The sequence below is a fragment of the Epinephelus moara genome, chromosome 18, assembly GCF_006386435.1.
Source record: "Epinephelus moara isolate mb chromosome 18, YSFRI_EMoa_1.0, whole genome shotgun sequence".
Classification (NCBI taxonomy): Eukaryota; Metazoa; Chordata; class Actinopteri; order Perciformes; family Serranidae; genus Epinephelus; species Epinephelus moara.
In genome coordinates, this window is record NC_065523.1 from 24,951,808 (window position 1) to 24,957,258 (window position 5,451).

A 5,451-nucleotide genomic window follows, 5' to 3' on the forward strand; every position below is an offset into this window, starting at 1 on the left:
TTTTATCATATGTGTATAATAACAGTAGAAGTATGACTAATGACTAATGATGGCAGCAGCAGCAGGAGGTCTGTGAGGTTTGTTTTAAATGAGAATTAAAAGACAAATCTTGATCAAACATTACTCCGGTTTCTTACGGTAGTGCTAGAGGCCAGAGCAATGCCATCTAGAGAAACTATATCATCAGATAAAGAGTCTCTGAGTTGTTTCGGGCCAAGAACAATAACTTCAGTTTTGTCTGAATTTAACATCAGGAAATTGGTGCTCATCCAGGTTTTTATGTCTTTAAGGCAGTTATGGAGTTTAGTTAATTGATTACTTTCTAATGGCAGGAAGATAACAGCACTCAACCAAACTGTCCACATCTGGAAGCCCCTAAATAAACCCTGCGCCATCAACCACCTTACGATCAGGTGAGGCTCCTAAATGAGGGACATGAGGATTTAAGATGAAGCCACAAGGTAATGTGTGGTAACCCATTACCTGTTTATATTGTGCTGCTGCAACAGGCTCCATCTCTACCCCCCTTTTCATTGCCTGTGTCTGCACAGCCCTCTTCTGTCTGTGCATACTGGCTGCTAAGCTGTCAAAGTCTGCAATCCTTGAATGATCCCTTTGAAAACAGATGAAGTTTGGACACAGTGCCAGGTCTTGTTTGTGCTCTGTTCCCTTGTTTCCATCTCCAGTGACACTGCATCAGAGAGGGTGACAGTCATGCCACAGTAGTAGTTGTTCTCATTTTCATTTAGAGCGGAGCATAATTATGTATCTGTGGTGGAAGAGGAAACAGTGGCTGATGGTCAGTGGTAGTGGTGGTCAGTCGGGCGAGGGCCTGGTAAGTTAACACTGATCCTCAGGGCATGTTTCCGAACTCTGTTGCAACCTTATCCACAGGATGTCTGTTTGAAGCTGGCAGTAGATGATACATTTGTCAGTTGCTTCCAATATAAGGAAGGTTTGTTCGAAGGTCATGAGAAAAACTGATCACTTGGTAGGGGGACTGGAACAGGGCAACAGAGGCTGGGTGTGATACCATCATCTTCATCTTCTGTATTTCTTTGGGAGTGGATTTGCTGCGGGTGGTTTTAATATTGAGACTTGTATTGTATTAATAGGTTTTGGGGTGAGGCCTATTCACCATGGAGGGACATGCCTTGTCTGTGGCAGCGAGGTTTTAGTAACTATAGGGACAGATTTGCCATCCAGCTGAAGAAAATGTGCAGAAATGTCCAATTTGATGATCGCAGTGACCCTGGCCAGCTTTGCAATCAAACGTTTGACTGCCTAATGAAGGGACCTTCAGTGTGACACTCCACCTACAGTGAGAGAAAAAAGAAACAAAGTAAACAGTCCATAAAATGTTTATTTTCATAAGGTACATCCCAAAACTTTTGCAGGGTCATGGTTGTAGGTTCATCGATTTATTCATTGCCCATCAATTAACTGTGCAGAAACCATTCTCTAATAACAGTGTTTGTGTATGTTGTCCAGCAGGGAAAGGGGATATACTAGTTTGAAAGCAAATTAGTTCACATTGAACAGGACAACATTCAGTTTGAACACTTATTTGTCTATTGATCAATATACAGGTTACCCAAATACCTGTATATTGTAAGGGGTGTCATTTCTTCCCAATGAAGAAGACAAGTCCTCGCTGAAAAATCATTGTAAGTTAGCTTGTAAACTAGATGACCCAATGTTGTCACAAATATAACACCTAACGCTTGTTAACACAACGTATAACCTTGACGAAATATAGTACATTGTATTTAATAACAAGAATTTTGAGCAATATACCAGTAGTTTACCACAATCATAAAGCTGCTAACAGTCAGTACGTTTACATGACACTTGAAAAAAACGAATTATTGGACAACTGAAGTGCATGTAAATGCGTTACTCCAACTAATAATGGAGTTCTCCAACTCTGATTAAGACACCCAGATAATGCGATTGGAATTCGATTTTCTCCGGCATGTAAATGCCTTAATCTTAAACTAGACAATGCATGTGTGCATGCTCCACACCCCCCGCGCTGGCGTATGACCCCAGAACAGACAAGACATGCTAATGTTGTAGCCCTCCAACAGCATACGGCGTTCTTATCTGCCTCACCATGACCACGAGGGATAGCGTGCACCTTATCTGCACAATCAGTAACGCGTACATTACGTACGCGATGAACAAAGCTGTACGGTTATCCATCTTGCTGTTGTTAGAAAATGCCGGTCTGCCGCCTGATTCCAGTTGTTTATTATTAAGTGACATAATAGGTCAACCGGAAAGGGGGCCATATTAACCCGCTGAAACGACACATATCGCCAACACACAGACAGCAGCTGGCAAATTTGTTAGCTTACCTGCAATATCAGTGATGTACCCCTTATCCAGGTGATGTATCCTTTCAGCAAATCTGCTCTTGGTATCCGACGTCCCTCCTCAGTCCAGCATTCATTGTTCACGGTGAAATGTTGTAACAGCTCAAGGTTTGTGGTCCAAGTCATTGTTGTTTGGACGTACTATGGGGTTTCCACCTGGGCCACTCCCACCTCAGCCTCGCTTTCGATTTCAAAATGGCATCCACATGAAAATTACAGTTCTCATACATTTAATTTATCTGCAGATTTCCAGGCGTGGGTGGGAACCCACACAGGGTTTAAAGCCTGCAACTTCGTACCAGTCATTTAGAACTGAAGAAGTTTCTTGGATGAGAGGCAAAACGTCTTCAAGAGCAAGCAAGTCCAGTTGTCTACCATATAGCACTTACGACTTTAGTTTGTGTTGCTCACAGCATTGAACGTTTTTCACCCACAGACGTCACTTACAGCAGTTTTTTAACTTATTTCATACCAAAAAAGGCTCCGGTGCGACTGCTACAACTGAATTTTTAGCCACACTGTGAGGATGCTGATTCTAGCATTTAGCTCAGATGCTACAACTTAAGGGGACAGTTCATAAATATATATATATATATATATATATATATATATATATACACACACCATATGCGTGACATTCCAAATCAGAAATTGTTTGTTCAATCATTACAAAAGTCGCAGGATATGTTTCATAACAATGTGGAACCACAAATGTACAATCATTTTGAAATTGCTCCATAGGGGGCGCCACTTGTTTCTAAGTGCACTGGCCTTGCACAGAAATTGGCCATAAATGGACAGTCAGTCCAAACACCACCAAACTCAGAAGATACTTTTAATTAAGCTGTTGAAGCATGTTCCCAAAATGTTTCTGTAATTGACCAATATGGGGCGACAGTGTAGCCAAAGAAGGGCGTGGCTAGGCGGAGATTTGGACATAAAGCATCTGTCCATTGACATAAATCTGGTTGTTTATCTATAATGCAGGTGTCATTGGTAATAAGTGAAGCATTGCTTTAAATTTTTTAAATAAAATTCACAATGGACCTTACTATGGAGTAGGGATGTAACGATTACCGATATTACGGTAAATCTTGGTTAATTTTTACACAGTAAGAATTACCGTTTATGTTTAAATTAATTGCATTATTGTGGTGGATTATCAGGATATGTAATAACAGCCTCATTCAAGTCTCGCGATGCAGGCATGGAGTAACTACTGGTTACTGTTGAGTATTATCTGAGTACTATTTCTTTATTAAGGCGTCATGGAATAGAGATTAAAGTTGACTGCACTTTTTGCATGCCCTTCAAATTAAAATAAGACTGTAGTAATCTCACACCTGAGAAGTTAACACCATTCATCAGCTCAAGAATCAGAAGAGAAATAAGGTTAAAAAAAATGACTGAGTGGTAAATGATAATAAAAAAGTGACAAAAACACAGATTAGATAACATAAAAATAAAAATTAAACAGCCAGCATGGACTGTTAAAGGTTAAACTGCAAAGTATCAAGACCTTCATTTATGACACCTGCATTAGATGTATTTGTTTTTATGACTGTCATAGATCTGTCTAATGCAGGTGTCATAAATTGTCAAGGGTGTTATTGTATTTTTACAATGTTATTGAACTTTTCGATTTGAAGGGCAAGATGTGCTTACAACTTTAATTTATAGGACACCCTCATTTAAAAAATGCAAACAATACTCATCAACATCAAGCTCATGGTTTCTCCATCGTGTTGTTTCACAGATTACCAAACGCGCTTCACAGGTTGCCATCAGTCATTGATAAACAAAAACAAATCCTATAACTTCAACTACTGAGCAAAACTTCCAAAACGAAATCAGCTAATGAGCCATTCACACATTCACAGTGATGAATAAATGGCACGCGGATCACATTGCGATCACGTGCACAGGTTATACCTTCCTAGAATTCAAATAAACTTACCTTAATATTCCTTCCGACCTCTCACATCCATACCTGTGCCGGCCGGCTCATGAAATAATCCGGTCTGCACCTTTCCTTTGCTCTCACGGTGCCTCCCGACGCGTCACATCTCTCACCTGTCAATCAGCGGCACCTTTACCTGAGGACTCTCCTACCGTAATGTATGGATGCAGCGCGCAGCCCGAGATTTGTGGTAGTGGCTCTGCTTCGCTTTGTGGTCGTTTCGCTTTAGTTTTTAGTGATTTGCGTCACTTTGTAGGCGAGTCGCTCTGGGTCATGGTCTGGTTGTTTGACTTGCCATCAATAAATGCCAACGTTATCAAAATGATGATCCAAAAGCAATATAAAACTGTGAGACAAAGTGGAAAGGACACAGGATTTTTAATTACAATATCAGGCTAGAAATTTAAACTTAATCTTGAAGGTGGTGCTAAAGGAAAGGCCACCAGGTCTCTCTTTTTTATGTGAGTGCATTGGCATGTTAGTGGTCTAGGGTAGAATTTAGTGGCACCTAGTGGTAAGGTTGCAGAACTGAAACTCTTCCCGTGTGCCAAGTGTTTTGGAAAATTGGTAGCCAATGCCAATGGTCCTATCTAAAGTCAGTGATTTGTCCTTTTTGGCGTACTGTAGAAAAACAATGGCAAACTCTGTGGAAGAGGACCCGCTCCCTATGTAGATATAAACGACTCATTTTAAGGTAACAATAGCAAAGTGATTTTTGTTTTTAGGTGATTATAAACTAATGAAAACAAAATGGTGGTTACTGGACAATCAAACATGTCGTCATGATCTGAATTAGTGGTTATGTCCTTGTTTTCTTGCTGTATGTTAGAGCTTATGTGCTTTTGTATGGTATATTAACCTTAATGTTCTTTGGTTTTATGTCTGTCACTGTCTTGCTAACTGTGCTTGTGTGCTTTGCTTGGTGCTTTTGTGTCTTTGTTTATGGCTATGTGCTTTTGTCTATGTTGTGTTTTATGTTGCACCTTTGCCTTGTCAGCGTGTGCTGTCTCTGGGTACTCCGGCTTCCTCCCACAGTCCAAAGACATGCAGGTTAATTGGTGACTCTAAGAAGATAATGTTGGCATTGTACGTTTCTGCAAAACACGTCAATTT

The 5,451-nt window shown here is 40.4% G+C and overlaps 1 protein-coding gene across 1 annotated transcript in view; it reads right to left on the reverse strand.

Moving 5' to 3' along the window:
* sdr42e2 (short chain dehydrogenase/reductase family 42E, member 2) overlaps nucleotides 1-4,462 on the reverse strand; it is a 37,712-nt gene extending 33,250 nt beyond the window's left edge. Inside the window, exon 1 of the mRNA XM_050069177.1 lies at nucleotides 4,336-4,462. The gene's annotated coding sequence lies outside the window, so the exon portion shown is untranslated. The remainder of the gene's footprint in view (nucleotides 1-4,335) is intronic.
* Nucleotides 4,463-5,451: the final 989 nt, after the last annotated feature.